This window comes from Syngnathus scovelli, chromosome 10 (assembly GCF_024217435.2).
Source record: "Syngnathus scovelli strain Florida chromosome 10, RoL_Ssco_1.2, whole genome shotgun sequence".
NCBI lineage: Eukaryota > Metazoa > Chordata > Actinopteri > Syngnathiformes > Syngnathidae > Syngnathus > Syngnathus scovelli.
The window spans coordinates 3,106,537-3,124,433 of record NC_090856.1 but is presented as its reverse complement, the minus strand read 5'-3'; the positions used below and the strand labels follow the sequence as shown (position 1 = coordinate 3,124,433).

Here is a 17,897-nt window from a genome sequence, read left to right as displayed (position 1 = left end):
CCACCATTGCTGCAGAACGGAACAACCCCTCATTACCCCTAATCAAACATCACAAATTGCTCGTTTTACTCTTGTTAATCTTTTCTTTCCAAGTCTTTGTGTGTCAAATGGCCCACATTAACGCGTTTGTATTCATATTTCCATATTAATTTCAGGTAGTTGTTATTCAACCCAATTATGGCTGCAAAAAAAACCGATTATTTTAATAATATATTAAAAATACATTTTAAAAATATTTTTTTTAAAAGTTCCCTAATTTGACTGTATTTTGTCCTATTTACAGGTTTTAACACACAAAGTAGCAACGCTGGGACTGTCGACAAATACTTAAGACGTAAGTGAACACACACAAAATAATGAATGCAACATTTGTTTTTGATCCCTATTATTTTTTATATTCATCAAGGTATTTTTTTAAAATATAATATCCTTCACAAACTTGTTTAAATCTGTATAAGTGAACACTTCTATTATTCCCTCAGTCCCGCAAGGTATTGAAACGAGCCCTCTAAGATTCTATACTGCACTAGTTTATATTATTCCAAATGCGATTGGAGGAATTTCAATCAGCCTTATTTTTGTGTGTTTGGTCACTTCCAATAACGCCGGCTTTGTGGCGGCGCGTCTGCGCGGGGCTATTGGATGGCGATTAGGAATCAATTAGAAAGTATTTATAAAAGTGGGCCGGCACTGCGGGTAAACAGGCAGTTATTCCAGAAATGCGTTAATCCTTCATCTTGTGACGATAATTAGCGGGTTTGATCCCCCCCCTCCCCCTCCCACTCCTGCTTGCAGCCAGGCGGGTGGGTCACTCCTGGCTTTAGCTTCTGCTTTCATCTACCAAGTAGCCCCTCGGACCCTCGGAACAACTCAGCGGGTCTGTGGTTTTGGTCAATATCAAAAAAGTCTCAAGGATCCATGCAGAAAATTGAACAAGAAGTTTAATAAACTATTTCTTGCTCAGTAGCCCCCCCTAAAAAGTTTGAAAATAATTAACCTCCATCACCAGTCCCATTAATGGACACAAAATTCAATTTGCAAAAAAATATCCATGTCATTTAATGAGGTTAAAGTTTGATAATCATTTCAAGGATTTGCCATGATAAAAAAATCAATACGATTAATTAAATTTATTTTTACTTGAATTTATTTTATTTTTTACTTATTGCCTCCTATTTTTTCTTAGCTCTCATGTTGCTTCTAACTTTCCCTAAAAATCTTTTCAAATGCAACTGTCATATCACACACGGAACATAATTGCTGTAATAAAGCAAGGCATGTACACACACACACACACACACACACACACACACACACACACACACACACACACACAAAATCTATTTTGGCAAACAGCGTGTGTGTGTTTCAGTGTAAGAGCAGCGCTCCAATCATGCGAATGATCCGTGGCGTGCGACCCCTCCCCTCCCCCCCACCTCCATCACACATTATTTTTCTATAATTCTGCACGATAAAATTTCATTGTCTATTAAGTAATCCCTCAAACGAGGCCCTTTATGAGGCTATAATGAGGCCTAATTGCCAGGGCCAGTGGAGCCACGTGGAAGGGTTTAGCAGGCATTAAGCCGCCGGGTACCGCGCAGCACAGCCTGTTACCTCGCCATTACTTTCATAATTCAAGGAGAAAATTACGCCATTTAAGGGCAAAAGCAGGGATTTCCTATCATTCCTTTTTATTCCGCTCGGGCGGGGGCCGTATTTCGGAATTGAGATCATTCCTGCTTGGGTGTCTGTCAACGATGAAATAAATGGAAATAAAACGGAAAAACGGCTCACTTAAGTTTTAATGGTGTGGAAATATCTATGAATAAAAATAAAAATATACATTTTTAGATTGTATTATTGAAAAACAAGCCTCAATAGTTTTGACGATAACGCTGCTGATATGTTCATTAAATTACGATAATATTTTTGCAATTTTATGACTGTCCTGACAATATGACGACTTTGTTCTCAGAATTTAAAAAGCTTTTTTTTTTGGGCTTAATTCTTCTAACATTACAACTTTTTCTAACATTTTTTAAGCAAAACAATCCAACTTCAATCTGTCACCATTCCGATTTGATTCTCGGAACCGTACAACTTTTCAGCTTGATTTATCACTTGTAAAATTCCATCTCTTTTTTTTTTTTTTTCTCCACTTTCAGTCATCACTTGTTTGCCTCCATTTTGACTTTCACTGTTGAGTGCCTTCTCTTTTTTTCTTAAACTTTGGAGTGCCCGCCACTATTCACCCTTTTCACTTCATGATGGGCAATTAATCACAGCCCCATTCAATCCAATGAAAATTCAATTTTAACGGGGGGCGAGGGGGGGGGGGCTTTGAGAAAAAGCTCCAAATCTAAGTTTGCAAACTAAAAAAAAAAAACACCTTTTTCCTCTTTTTCATCTGTCTCATCTGCCGTAATATCTTTATAGCTCCTCCCTATTGTACAAAATACACCGTTAGTGTTAAAGTTAACCCCTCCTCACCCGTTGCCCCCCCCCCCGTCCTCCTCCTCATTCAGGGTCCATCCCATGCCATATTAAAGCGTGAAGAAGCCCATTAATGTTTTGTTGAACAAGCATCATTAACTTGTATCACCGCCTTTTTACAAACGTGGCATTGTCGAGGCGGGGCCAGTCTGCGGCCCATCTTGGCCAATACAGTGGGTGATTGGGCCCTTTATCAGTTACCGGGCAACAGATCCCCAATGCCCCCGACTCAAAGGAAAACACTCTGTTCCGCCATATAGACTTCAATGAGATGAACAATGACCCCGCCGACAACATAATGCCGCACGATGACTTTTCATTAACAATTATCTCGTCGCTGTGAATAGCAGCTGCAGCGCTCGCTCTCCGTCTCATGGCTTCCCTGAGGGAGGGGGGGAGTGGGAGGGCATCACGGGTACGAAATTCTCAGTGAATAATTGGCTTTCTATGCAAAAATGAGTCTGAAATAATTGCGTCCTTTGCGACGATGCAAATGACAAGCCAAGGATGAAACAAAGACGAACGAGCTCAACAGGAGTTTAGAATAGACTTGTGTAAACTATGCAGATTATTTTACCCGTTGTCATATAAAGATTGAATCGGTCCGCTTTAAAATATATCAAGAAATGTATTGAATTGTTTTCTATTAGAGGAATGTATCTTGGAAGGAAATGGTAGGATTAAAATCAAATAAGAAATTTAAAAAAAATGATCAGTGCCATATCGAATCGTATCCCCACTGAGTCGAACTGAATCGAATCATTCCAGTTCAAATCGAATCGTCCATGAATCGTTTTGCTGCCCATGTTTTAAAAAAAGTATCAAATCACCTTTACTGGAGTGACACGTTCCTGATTCTAAATGCTAATGCTAAAGTCAATGCAAAATCCCATTGACATGTTAACAGAAAATTAGCATCGACCTCCAGTGACATTCCAACAAATGGCGCTTTCCCATTTGAGCCATTAAACTTCTGATCGCTTAGCTCGTCGTTTGGCTAACATGGAAAAAAACAAATGTGCCTTCCTGAAAGATTGTTATGCCCGGCAAATGTGTTTTTTGTAAGCTGGAGGACGCTTAGAGGGCCCGTCTCTCAGCCTCATAGAAAAGTAAAGTGACAGCCTCAGAGGAAGAAGAGTGCGCCCGCCGAACAAAGGGCAGCCCATACAGACGTCCCGCATCAGCCTCTCCGCTAATTAGGACGACTCTCCTCGGCCTCCCAGAGCCGCCCGGACACTCCCGCCGCTCTAGACTGAAGTGTGCCTGCCCTCGTTTGCGGCGTCTCCCCCGATATCGCCAGCAATTAAACGAGGCCCGGGCCAAAACAAAACAGAGATAAACGGCGAGGGATGGCGGCAGCGGTGGCGGCTCACGGTCAAGTTCCCACGAGAACGCGTCGCCATTAAAGCTTATTGTGGCGCTACACGATTGTTTCCGGCAGACCAAGCAAACGCAATTACGGCAAGAAAAACAGCCCTTATTTCAATCTTTTCTTGCTCCACTTGTCAAACGCACGGCAATTTTCGCCTTTAGTCGTAATGAGAAGATCTAGCTAGCGCTCGTTATTGGGCTCCCTGCTGGTTCAAGATACTGTACTGGTTTATCTTCGTTAATGAGCGGCCTTTTCGCTTTAATCTTGATGTTTAGATTTTCCATATTTCAGTTCAGCACTAACCCTGAATGTCCTTTCACTGCTTGGAGATTCTTTTTTTTTTTTTTCAAAAACTATATGGTCGTATCTGACCTGGGTTAAAACGATCAAATGATGCAGATCTTTTAAAAAATATTGAATAATAAAATGAAATATGGTGTAAAATATATCATAAATAATAAAAATAAAATAATAAATACATTTAAAAAATGCAAAAATATTATTTTAAGTTGGACGATCGTAAGAAGCTAAGATGTTCCACAGAGAGAAGGAAGCAGGGAGAGGGAGAGGTGGGGCGATTCTTGCGATTGAACGTGTTTGCTGGAGCGGAAGCAGGCTGGAATGTTCCGTTCAGGGTCTTTTGTTGCGAATGGACGACTCTCGGCCCCTCTGTCGGCGACATGCACCTATCCAGGGATGCGTCAGGTTAGACTTTGGGTTGGGCTCAGACTTTTTTTTTTGTTTTTTTTTCTCTGTGACTTGTTGAGCAAGGCACTCGGGCTGTGCAGTGAAAACAAACTGTCACGTTCATTATATCGATTTTTCATGGCCGCTTGTAAGCGCTTCATCTGAGTTTGAACAAAACAGCGCATTTCTCTCTCTATCGCTCATCTCTGATGAAGAAACAAGTGGAGGCCGTCAGCTCATTTGGACAATGAAGACCGCATGGCTGTGATTTGGATCTCGGGTTTTGACTTTGTCATCCTGATCACTTATAGGGCGTTCCAATTTTTCCTTGACAAGAATCCACCCTGACAAACGAACCATCATGAGATGTAAATTGATGTTTTTTTATGAGCTTGCACCTACAAGTGACCAAACTTTCAATCATTTTCATCAAAATACCTAAATTGCAAAAAAAAAAAAATACCGGTTTTGTTTGAGCCGCATCGAATTTAGCATCGTTGAGACAGCTGAGGTCGAGGTCAGGAGCTCCTGTCTGCTTCTCCTCATGAATGGAGCTCGCGTTTGCGCCCCTGTCTGAGCTTTGTCGCCACTTGGCATGAGGTCGAGGGGACGGGCTTGCGGGCCAGGGTGGGACCAGCCGCTATTTGTATGCAGGCCGTATCACCCGGAGGGGGGGGGTCCACTTTATGTCCCGCTCTCACCTGCTCATTTGCATTAAATCACTGAGTTGTGCACGTGCAAGAGCTCGGCTGCACCTGTCGAATGTGTTGGGCCGGTTTTGGGGGGTTTGATTGATGTTGGTGGGTTTCAATAACATCGTAAGAGGCCTGTGAATCAGCGATTAGAATGGTTTTGAAGATCTTCCCAATGGTCTACTATCTATCCTGCGTTTCCTGAGGAGCAAATCCGAGGTCCGGCCATGTTCTGATAGAACTTGTGGCTGACCAGAGGGGTTCCACTGTATTATTAAAAGTAATTTCCACCCCAATTTTTTTTGTTTTTTCTCATTTGGACAGAGTATCTATTGAGAGTAAATGATTTGGGTCAAAGCGTGCGGGTCGGGCCGCCGCTCATCCCCGAGCACCGGGGCGGTCCGAGAAGGGTCAGTCGCATTCAGCAGGCGCTGTTATGCAAATGAACCCACCCACGCTTTAAACAACTCTTGGAATTTTTATGTCTGCTTTTTTTTTTCCCCCTCTTTGGCTCCGCCCCTTCACTTCTCTCCAAATCTCTCTCCTTTGCATTCACAAAGTCATTGACGAGACATTCAAAGCTTTTTTAAATTGGCTCAGCGTCATTGTGGCCCGCGCGTCGAGTCTTAGGAGGGGCGGCGGCGGCCTCGAGGACTGGGGCCTAAATATACTCGCCTGTGAAAGCAGTTAGATCATGTTCTTTTCATGCTCCGATTAGAATCAAATCGATCCCCACCCCCCACCCATTGCCGACACTCGGGAGGTTTGAAGTGCAAGCGGGCCGGACAAAGACTTCCTGAGCCGAGCTGAATGCTAAACACGCTCTTGAAAAAGAAGCTCCACAATGGTCCCCGGGAGTAAATTTGTTTTAAGTGCGACGTGAAGATATCTCGTACTGTAGAGTTGGACGCCACCCGCGTTCGAAATGAGCCCCCAATTTAGAGGATCTTTTTAATTCACTTTATGTTTGCCGCCATCCAACACGAGAGGTGCGTTTGGGGCCAGCGGCAGGTGGAAGCCAGGGTGGAGGTTTGGTTGATGAGTGCGACCCGTCCGACACGAGAGAGGGCGGGGAAGGAGGAGGGATTTGAACTTGCTGACACTTTTGATTTGCACCTGCAGCTTTTGTTACGTTATTCAGCCGTCAGTGTTGCAACCCTTTGGTTGTGTTCTTTTAAGGATTTAATTGTGAGTCCCTGTTTATCACTTTAGGGGGGCGGCGGAGGGCAGCCTGAAATCACCAAATTAGATGTCAAGCGTGCTTGCTTCAAGCTCTTGTTAGTCCCAGTTTGCAAATAAAATCAGAAATGTCATCATTGTCATATTTAAATACAAAAATGTTCACGCTGACTGGTCTGCTAGCTCCATGCTAACATAGATGTGCTAACGGGAATTAGCCTAGATGTTACAATAACACAGATGGAGCAGCTCCACAAAACATTCTTCATCTTGGTCATCTTGGTAGAAATCCTGTTTGCTTGTGCAACCAAGCATTTTCTCATTTAGCAGCGCGATGACTCAATAATGTAGCGCAACATGTGAATCCATACAAAGTGTTGCCGCTACCCGACCAGCAAGAAATGGGGAGGGGGGGGGCAGGACCACCCTGCAGCTGCCCCTTCCCAACTCATCCCTTCGTTCCCACTCCTATTCATCCCACAGCTGCACTTCTCTCTCTCTTTCTCTCCTTTTCTCAATCCATCCCTCTCTTTCTCTCTCACTTCTATCTATTTGAGCTCGCGAGACAAAGATGGATGAGAAGCTCCTGTGATGGCGCACAAAAGCGAGTAGCACAAGGTGAGCGAGCTGCTTAAGCTCGTCCTCCATCCCGGAAAAAAACCTCCTCACTCGTTCTGTAATTATTTCCCTTAAATCGCAATTTATTGCTCATTTTAATATTATTGAGGTACTTCGCGTAACATACCAAGTCTGTAGAAAAGGATTAAGCCAAGTCATGTTGTAATATCGTGAGGTGTAAGTGCAACTAAGCAATGTCTGCCATCTACAGGCAATTGGTGCTATTACAACTTCAAACTGCAGTACACCTGTGCATATTTATTTTGCGTTAATTTAACTGGATTTTAAATTCATTTTCCCAGGTCGTCCGGCTTTCGATGATGTCTACATTTTGCCGGCCCCTGATTGGTCAGAGCAAATCTGTTCAACTAGCAAAACACACTTTTAGCATCATGAACATCTAAGAATCAGGATCACAGGTGAGTAAGATGTCATTTCCATTTTTTTTTTATATTTTTGTCATATTAGATATTGATTTTGAACTGGCTTTCTAGAATTGGGACTTAATTAAAACGCTGTCAATGAGAACCGAGTACCTGACACGACTAAAAAGTAGATTCCCTTCAACGTAATGATTTCTTCTCAGGCCCTAAAAATGTAATAAAAAAAACAAAAATGTGCTCACACCTCCCCCTATTTTTTTTTAAAATTTAAACGCGTTGATTTGACCCAGAACTTACTTACCAAGAGAGTTAAGCTGGGGAGGGGGGGGGGGTCGAGCGGCACAGTATTGCAACAGATGCTTTTGTTCGGCCAAAAGTCTCAAAAGGGGCCTCGGGTGTGTGGTGCGGGAGGAGGGGGGCCCGGGGAAAGAGTCATTTTTGTCCCTGGTGCGAGCTTCTCCCCAGCTGTGCCTGTTGCAAGAGGAAACACGAGGGGCAGCGGCGTGATGGAATACGTAAGTGGGGCGCGCGGTTTGGGCCTGTTTGCGGGGCGACTCCATTAAAGGGTCGTTTATCTGGCCTGTGATCCCATTGTGGGCCGCCTTCTTTTGCGGCCCCGGTGTGCCGAGGGGGGGCGTAATTGGCCGATTGGCCGCGGTCTGCTGCTGCATGCTGGGGCCATTTATAAAAGAGCGCCGTGAATGGAGCTGACTCCTTCCAGCAGACGCCGCGCCCGGCGAATAAACGCTGAATAAACGCGCAGGAAATGTGAAAAGGATGAAACGTCCCCAAAGCGTCTTTGTGCCACTGTGAAATCAGCCGCTTGAATGCAGAGAATCGCTCTTGTCATCTATTCCCCCCCACCTTTTGACTTTGTCTCACCTCTTTAGACGCTTTTCTCTGCTCTGGTGCTGACCCGCCTTTTCATATTCTTCTTTTTTTCAACGTGTGACCTTCACATCACGCATGTAGTACATGGAGGCAACACAAGTGGATTTTCTTCATGCCCCGTCACTATTTTACACTTGAAGTCACATTCACGCCACTCCAATGCATTCATTCTCCTTTTCAAAGTCGTTTAACAAAGCACCCGGTCAATTTGACCCATTTTCAAGGTGAAGCATATTTTTGGGGTGTGAAACTTGACCTTTAAAACCACTCTAATTCATTGCTACAAATGTTCAATGCCGTTAACCCAAGCAATATGTGAGTTGGGGAATAATCCTTCTGTTATGTGGGTCAAATTGACCCACATTTAACGTTAATAAAAAGTTTCTTCTTAGCAGTAAAATGTTAGTAATTGAGTTCAAAGTTTTTCAATACAATTCCTTCGTATTCATCTTGATTCTGAGTCAATGGGTCAATTTGACCCAGAGTAGCTGATTTTCATTACCGAATTCAAAAATCGCATTGTACTTTTTACAGTGCACATTTTTGTATTATCATTTCTGACATATTTCGGTCTCAAACGTGCAATGGGTCAAACTGACCCCGTAGCATGATTGCTACTCCTGAGAAAGGAACAGAACAGGAGGGTTATTGGCCTCCTAATTAAAGCCCACCCTCCTCTCAATGGGCTGGGAGGTCAAAGGCCGCTTACGGGGCGGCTGGTGGCCACGGGGCTTGCCCCTCTTGCTAATTGCTCTCCGATATGAAAACAATATCATAACACCGCTGACGGGAAAATGTCCTTCATAGCTTGGAGGTTGCACTTTATTTTTTTTTAATGCTCTATTCGAATGATGATCATCGACTTCCTTTTACAGTTAGCGGTTTGCTCGGCCGGAGCGAGAGGCCGGGCTCGGGTTTCATGTGCCCGATTGTGTTCCTTTTCTGGGAGGCTAAAAAGGGAACAGTTTCTTATGTGTTCATTTTCCCATTTTGCAGCACTCGCCTTTGTGCGCCGTCCCTCGCGCCTCCCCAAACAGCGGCACGGCCCACAAGACTCCTTTTCTCCTCCTTTCAGCGCTCCTCTCTCGCCAGACCGCCTAGATTATGTTGCTAAGGAGATTTCTCCCTTTCTGCCCGTTTCTCTTCTTTGCCCTTTTTTTCACTGTTCCCCCATTGATTGGGTGTTAATTCGTTTTGAATGCCCCTCGATGCCTGGGGGGGGGGGGGAGTTGATCCGCGCTACAAGGCCAGTGGAGGAATTTCAGAAGCGGTGGCTAGATTGAGGAAGGGGCGGGGCCGGGCTGTCGGGGTCCAGGCCTAAAGAGAGGCACTCAAGTGAGAACTGAAGTGGGTTGCTGAGCTGAGGAAGCTTCTTTTTGCAGGCCGGCCTTGCTCCTTCACAGGTGCCACCAGCGAAACAAACGCAAAGTAGGGTTTTGACAAAAGTTTCAAATATGTCTTCAGATTTCAAAATCGGGGTTGGGGTTTCAAACAAACGCTGTTTTCAAATAAGGATTTCAAGTCTGGTTTTTATGTTTAATTTTGAAGCACGGTTAGGGTTTCCACCCTGGGTACGGTTTCAAAGTGAGGGTTAAGGCTTCAAATCTAGGTTAGGGCTTCTATCAAGCCCATCAAAGAGCTTTGGACAGGCTCTGGCATCTTGTCCGACATCTTGAGGAGAATGGAAGCCGTTATTCACTTCCTGTCAGTATAATGGCAGGCGTCCCAATACTTTTGTCCCCTATGTCTGTTTCTCCGCCCACAAGGCCGCCATTGTGCCCGTGTTTGCTCATTAAAAGACTAGAGTAGCCTTCTTGTCATTATGTCGACGATGTCACAGGTGACGGCCAGCTCCGTGTCAATTCAACCTATTGGGCGCCTTGACCCCCCGCCCCCGCCCCATGACACCTCGCCCCCTCCCTCCCTCCCTCCCTCCCCCATCGCCGTTTACGACAGGGAGACAAACACTCCCAGCTGCTGAGCCTCTCAATGGCCTCCGACTGAACAGGGGCCGAGTGGCCATTCTGTAAGCGGCGGGCGGCGGGCCCTCGCCATCCACTCGTGGCGGCGGCCGGTCACTTGAGACTCGTCGTGTCAGCAACCATTCAAACCCATGCCGACAATGTCTTCAATGTCATTTTTTCACGCGATAAATAGCACTACCTGGCTCCGCCCACTTTTGGATTCGATTTAACCAACGTGAACCAAAGTCCTGTGGCTGAGACAGAAGAAATTGTGAAGCTCAGTTCACTCAAGCCTATGTTAAGGTTTCTTTTCGACCCTGTATCGATGTTTCTGGAAAATCTTTCGATGATATTTCGAGTTATTTGATCAGGATGAGCTGCCTTCTGCTAGCACGGTCGCGCAATGCTAACCGACACCTGCTAGCTAGTCTTCTTGGAGTCTTTACCCATTTGATCCTTTCGCAGACCCGATGCACAAAAAAAAAAATGGCAAAAAGTGAGCTAATGTGAGTCTTTGTCCACCGTGGGAGGGGAGAGCTGGGTACAAATCGTCAGACTGTGGCAGCATTCTGCCAGGACACAGGGAGGCAATGGGCAAGAGAAAGCTCCCAATCAGACATTGATTCGACCCGAGCTAATCCCCCATTGGTGCCAACGTGACCTTAAAGAATCGGCTTAGCGCAAGCTCGGTTAAACTGGACACGGTTTTCTATTTAAGTCGGCCCACCCCAATTTCGCCACCCACCGACGTCGGCCGGCGGAGAATTAAGACGCACTTACATTCATAACACTTTTCATTACGGCGGGGGGCCGCAGGGGCGGGGCGGGGCGGCCGCTCGCCCCACACGGCGATCAAGGACGAGCCGAGAGATCTATTTTGTGATAGGACGAAATTGAAAATTTCAAGTTTCCCTCAAAGTGTGACATTAACCGCCATTTATTATTTATTGAACTTTGAAGAAGAAGCGCAAATCAGTACTTCCACTTTTACTTAAGTGACAGTACGCCTCAGATTTTCTTTTTTTTTAAAAATTATTTACAACCATCTTAAGCGTAATAAAGTAGCTAAGCAGTGACAAAGACGGCTAAAAGCGCCAGGCCTCCATTATGAACCTCATCTTCCTTCAAACAAGGCCTCGGCACAAAGACGAGCGCTGACAAGAAATACGCTCGTCACCATTACGCCGTTCACTCACTCTGTCACTTTTACAACTTGAATATGATTCGCATTGTAATGAATAAACGCCTCTCCTTTTTGAACATCCGGAGCAAATGAAAAACAGGAAGTGACTGTAATTAGCTCACTTCATAAATGCTGTCAGTCAACGCAGCAAGTTTTTTAGAAGTCATTTGATAATAAAAGATGAAAATATGTGTGAAAATGTGTGCGGCATGTGTGTGCGGTGTTCACAGGGAGCAAATGAGGCCGCTTACAACAGCACTCGTCGCTCGAGACGCATCCACTCGGGGGCCTTGTCTTGAGATGTTCTTCACAAGATGTTCTTCATGGGACACAAAGGTGCCAATTATACTAAAAAAAAGTCATCATTCTTAGAGGCGGCAACAAAGTAGGGCAGAGGGTGGGGGGGGGGGCTCACGTCGCAAAGGGTGGCAATAAAAGGTTTGGTTTGGAATGCAAACAAATTCGTTTGAAATGAAACACTTTGCTCCTCTTTCGGGTACCTCGGCAAATTGAAAAGGCAAACGCTGCCCTCTATCTGCGACATCCGGAATTTCAACTCTGTCGCTGTCCATGCAGCAGAGCTTTAAGGTCTTTTATTCAATTAAATTAGTAGATTTTGCTTTGACTGCATTTAGACATGTTAGTAATATGGAATAAATAAATATAATGCAACATGTAATTAATAGTTAATTTTAAAGTCCTCATGATTTAGCACTAATGGAAAAAAAGACCCCATAAAAAAAAAAAAACATTGTCCATATGAAAATCTTTGTTAGCTATATCGACTAAAAATAATTTTCAATTTGAACAATGTTTCATTATTTGTGGCATTAGAGCAACTTTTTAATTTTGCTTCCAGACGTCAGCTGTGATTTTCTCTGTTGCGGCTCATTGAATTGTTAAATGATTTCCTGCGGGGACTGAGGAAAATGTCATTTAGCCATCTAATGACAGGTTAATCCTTTAGTGGGGGTGTACCTGGGGGCTCCTCAACCCCCCCCCCCCCTCGCTAAGACAACAGCCATTGTCACCTTGTTTGCATGTCAGCATGTCAGTGTTTTATATGCTTTTATTTCGCAAGACAAATATTTTACGTCACGTGGAGGAAGGGATTTAAATCCAGGATGTTGCTGTCATTTTTAGTTGGAGAATCATTCAACATGAAAAACTTTTTTTTTCTTTTTTTTAACACACCTGATTTTTATCTATTCCTAAACTCCATGACTCAGCAAAAATAACACCATCAGGGTAGATCTCAGGTTGTGATCACTCCGCAATGTTGTCCAGGCCCGCGAGTGAGTTTCCCACAGGCAAAAAAAGGGCCGAGGTGCATGGAGGTCATCACACACACTCACATACACACACACACAAAGAATTAGCAAGCTCATCCGCTGATTGACCAGCGTGAAAAATCTGTCGGCGGCAAAGACTTTCACAGACAGATTGTGGCAGCTTTGTGTAAACACCGTGCACACACACAGACACCATTAAAAATGAACTGACAGACTTTTAAAACTCAGTGATCATAATAGGCAGTGAAAAAAAAGAGTGAACATCAAGCTGAAGGGTTTCATTTGGATAAAAGTCCTGCTTTGACGCCATCATGTGGCGTTTTAGTGCCAAGGAGCTATGTTGAAGTGATTGTAAGAGTTTCATTTGGACAAAAGTAGTGCTTTGGCACCATCTCGTTGTCTAAGAACTATGCCGGAATGAATTGAGCAGATACTTTTCGTTTTGTGGTTTTACTGCATCTTACCCAAACTCATGAGTCAATTTGTAATTAATGTAGAAGAACAGAGGCTGCTTCTGCAAAAAAAAAAAAAAAAAAACTTCCTGCACAAACAGTACAGATTCTTGTCATTTTTCTGACCAGTGTCACGGCGCGTGGATGATGCTAAACAGGCTCCAGATGTCGGGGGAGTGCAGGATGGGGCCCTGGGGAAGGAGAGCAGTCAAGCTGGGGGCGGGAGGGCAAGGGGGACGCCCTCCCAGACCTCATGAGGGGACTTGACATGCCATTAGGTCACATCCATCTCCTTTCATTTCCCTTGATTGACAAGGTCGTTTGTCCTCATCCTTCATTGGGTTAGTTTGAGGATTCATCCAGCGATATATCGACGGGCGAGCGCCAGAGGACTGCACTCGCGCGTTTTGCCGACAGTCACGAAGCAGCCCGCGTCTCCCGATGGTTCCCAATCCTGATTGGCTGATTACCGAGTAGCCTCTGGCCTTCTTCTTGATACTGATTTCCAACAGCGACTCCCTCGCCAATTGCTCGCCACCATCACACCAATTGTGCCTTCTTTCTTTTTAAAGGATTTCAATCAGACCCGAGAAGCAGAACAATCATGACTCTCATCACTTGCTGGAAATTGGACTGGAAGTAGAAGCCCCGGTTGGTTTGTGCTTCTTTCAGCTGGAAAGTACAAGATAAGAGCACTTTTATCCTTTTGCTTCCCTTAGTGCAGGTGTTCCAATTATTTTGGTCAAGAAGTGCAGATGTCCAGATTTATTATCAACTTTTTTATAGATGAAACAATTGTTAGCTCATTAACAAAAAATGCTCTTACGCCACTAGCATGAGTTGTTAGCTAGCAATGCTAACAACATTAGCAGTGCGCTCGTGGTTGTGATGTTCACGCATGCACCGAAAAGCCACTAAAGTCTCGAAGGAAGTTTATCTTTCTGCAAAGCTTCGGTCCAGATGTTCATAGAGGAGGGAGGAGGTGGAAAGACAAATATTAGTCCACAGGAAGGCGAGGAGATGCTTAAGAAAAAACTGAATGCAGAAAGAAAAATGAGAATGATTTTTGCTCTCATTCATCCATTCAGGACTGAATCATCTCGTACAGCCAATGTTTGACGGAACATTAGAACTTCCTCCGTTAATACTTTGCGCAAATATTTTGCTTCCCTTAATACGTCTAATAAAAGTGTCTGAAGAGAATCCCCAGCCCGTCATCTCGCAGGAAGAGCAAGAGGAAGCTCCAGGCGGAGATTGAATCTCCGTCCGCACTTAATCTAAATATTTGCGACATCTACACGTTTACAGATGAAGTGTTTCCCGAGATAGACGCACAGCTCAATTTGTGACATCGCCATCTGCTGGTCTGGCATGCACATGACAGTGTTTTGATTGTATTGTGAAAGTCAAATAAGGTCAAAGTTGGCCTTCAAATGGGTCGCGCGACAGGGACAAGATTCACAACGACACAAATCAAGCACCTCCGAGCTTATGCAAGCGCCTAATGAATATTCCGCTTCTGTTTCCGGGCCTGCATGCCGCTTCTTGTCTTTCTTTCTCTCTGTTCTGTATACTGATGATATTTCAATGGCGTGGTTACATCATGTGGATCGTGGCCGCCGTGCAGATAAAAGAGCCCGGCGAGCTATGAATACACACACACACACACACACACACACACACACATGCAGTGTGTCCCATGTGACTCAGTGCCGCTCATTAGTAACCATTCGCTCCGATGTGTGCGCAAACACTGACTCATCGTTATTATTAATATTCGGTGCTGGCCATCACTGTAGTCTTTTTTTTTTTTTTTTTTTTACAAGAAAAACAAATAAACTGGCATATTTAAAATGTATTTTTTTTTATCTGAAGTCATAATTGTAAAGAAAAAAATGTTTGATTTCTGAGACATTGTACTGCTCTTTCTGCTATGCACACTTTGGCCACTAGTAGGCAGTATAATAGAACCAAACGTGTGTTTGTTGAAAAAGAAGCCGAAATGAGAACTCTGCTGCTGTATTAATAGAACGACGATTAGAACACTTGGGATTTCCCTCCAAGTTACACTGGAGCTGATATATTCATAACGCTTTTACATTATTCATTCATCGCCGCTAGCGACGACGTATGGAACGTCGCCGAGCTTTCCAGAAGTGCGAGATTACATTTCATTCGCCTTAATGAGGGAAGCGTCCAAACGACATCTTTGATATTGCGTAACATTTGGCATTGATCAAAATGGTGGACAGGGATGTAATGATGTTGAAAAAAATAAAAAGCCCTGGCACTGCCTCAATGAACTTTTAAGAATTCTTGAAAACTTTGTAATACACAAGAATAGAAATAAATATAGAGGAAGAAAATCGGAATCGAATTGAAATATGAGATTGTCATGTATCGAGAAAACAATGTTTTTAGTTATTTCATTTCCTGTAACCTTAATTGTACTGCACACCCAGAACTTTGTTAACAATACGTTTCCACTTTTTTTTTTTTTTGTACCCATCTGCTCCCTTTAGGCCACGCGCCGTTAATCTCCTGGGTGTCAAAGTTGGACGGTGGCAATTCCAAAGGTGGCGAGGCAGTGTGCCCCGGATTAAAAAGCAACAACCTGCACGAACAAGGTGTTCTCTTCGCTCGCTCGCTCACTTGCTCGCTCGCCTTGTCCGGGTGATAAGAAGCATGCAGGAAGGCGATAAACAGCCCTCTGGTACGTTGGCATCGATCGCTCGGGGGTGAAACGTCTGATAGCGGTCCTGCCTTAAAGTCACAACACTGCAGGAGTGCTTTCATCTGATGGAGCAAGTTGGGGGCGGTGGACATGGGGGGGGGAGCATTCGAGGTGAACATGAGAACGAGGGCACGAAACAAGAAACAACTTTTGCTCTCTGCTCAGGAAAAAATGGATTAAAAGTCAGTTAACTAATTGTTAACTAATGATTATTTTTCACTTTTTGCTCGAGGAATAATGATACCCCCCCCGCGAGAATCCAAAAATGGTACAGCCCCATTTTTTTAAATACTAGCATGCAATTCTGAAAACGCGCAAGCTAAACATACTTTTCCTTTCTAACGAATCACACGTTTCACGAGTGGGTTAACGACATGACCAGCAAGCCCACCCCCCCGGCCCCCCTCGCTACTGTGGGAACAGTTTTAACCTTTGACCCTGTCTCTCGCCGCCGTCCGTCTCATCCTCTCGGCGTGCGGCCCCGTCACAAGCGCTCACCTTGGCCATGTCGGGCCCGTGATGGATGGTCGGCACCTTTCGTCCTTCGGGTCGCCCCGCGGGTCAGCGTGCGCCGCCGCGTGACCTCTTGTGTTTACGTTGACGCCACGGTGTCTTTTCATAAGACAGCACTAAAGAAATTAAAATACCCACTGCATGAAGCTAGAATACTTTCCATGATTCAAAGTAAGCCTCCATTGTGTGACTGGATCTTGCTTTACAACCACAGCAGACTGCTAATGTTCCGTTTGAAGGACAGCTCGCCATGAAAAGGCCTGTTTTTTTTATTTTTTCTCGTTAAATAAAAGCACTGAGCCAAATTGCCTTTTTAACATTCTGCCACGCATGCCGCCTCACGGGGTCGCATTGCGGCGCGACATCGTCTTCAAAGTAAGCTCTGACATGAAGGAAAAAAATCTCCCCGACACGAGCCCCTGTCTGTACGTGTTGAAGCATATTTCCATGCATATACTGTATTCTATACATGTAGCTGATGTCATTTGCTGTCACACTCCAGTCCTGTAGGGGGCAGTGTGAGTAGACTGTAAATACTCAAATATGAATTTCTGCATCTTATGCTTTTTGGCCTTTGTTTTTTCCATCAGATGTTGGTGTGTCAGCGAGGCCCCGGAGCGACGCCGTCGGCGCCAGCTGGGCTCGGACGCCGGAAAATGTCTCGGTTAAAGGTCAGTGTCCATGTAAGTAATATTGATGCGCCCCCTGATGTGCCGGATGGAGATGGTGCACCCGCACTCATTGATGTCCCTTAAAGTCACAGGCTCATTACCGCTAAATAGTGTGCCGCTGCTCGCTAGTGTATCAATTTGCGGCGCTGCCAGTTGCCCTGGGAACCGACCTGGATGTCACAATAAGTGAAAAAAAAATCAAAAAAATCCCAATTCATTTAAGAATTTTACATGATGTAATTCAATGAAAGGTACAAATAATCAAAACAAAGCGTACTAAATTAATTCCAATAAAATGTGATTCATTATTTTTAATTATTGTACACACACGCAAATCAATAGCGTGCACGCGCCATTTGTTCCGCCCGCCATGTTACATAACGCCTTCGCTGTCAACCGTTAGCATTTGAATAATTTAGCATAACAACTGACGCTTTGATGAAAATGACACACAGGGAATGAATAATGTCAACTCCTACTGCACATTTTTAGACGAAGTCATCCTCTTTCTTTTGTGCGCAATATGTGTGTGCGCGGCTCCCCGGCGGCCTGTTAGCAAGTTTATATGACCGCCTTCTCCTTTCTCCTTCAATCGACTTATCGATCCACTTCATTATGTCTCCGTTTCCGCTTCATCGTTAGCATGCGGTCTTTTAGTATTAGGAGCACCACAAATGGGATTAGCGCACATTTTAGTTCGTCACAAACCCTATTTAGTAGTTGTTGGCTGTCAAAGCCCGCCAGTAACGCCTTCTTTTTCACTACAATAT

At 44.5% G+C, this 17,897-nt stretch overlaps 1 protein-coding gene and 1 long non-coding RNA gene across 2 annotated transcripts in view; one reads left to right on the top strand and one right to left on the bottom strand.

Annotated features, from left to right (window-relative positions):
• pdgfra (platelet-derived growth factor receptor, alpha polypeptide) overlaps positions 1–17,897 on the bottom strand; it is an 89,403-nt gene that overhangs the window by 18,165 nt on the left and 53,341 nt on the right. The window lies entirely within an intron of this gene.
• LOC125976155 (uncharacterized) lies at positions 292–16,185 on the top strand. The gene is made up of 4 exons (XR_007484187.2): positions 292–334; positions 7,347–7,463; positions 11,696–11,801; positions 15,732–16,185. It is a non-coding gene; the product is annotated as an uncharacterized lncRNA (long non-coding RNA).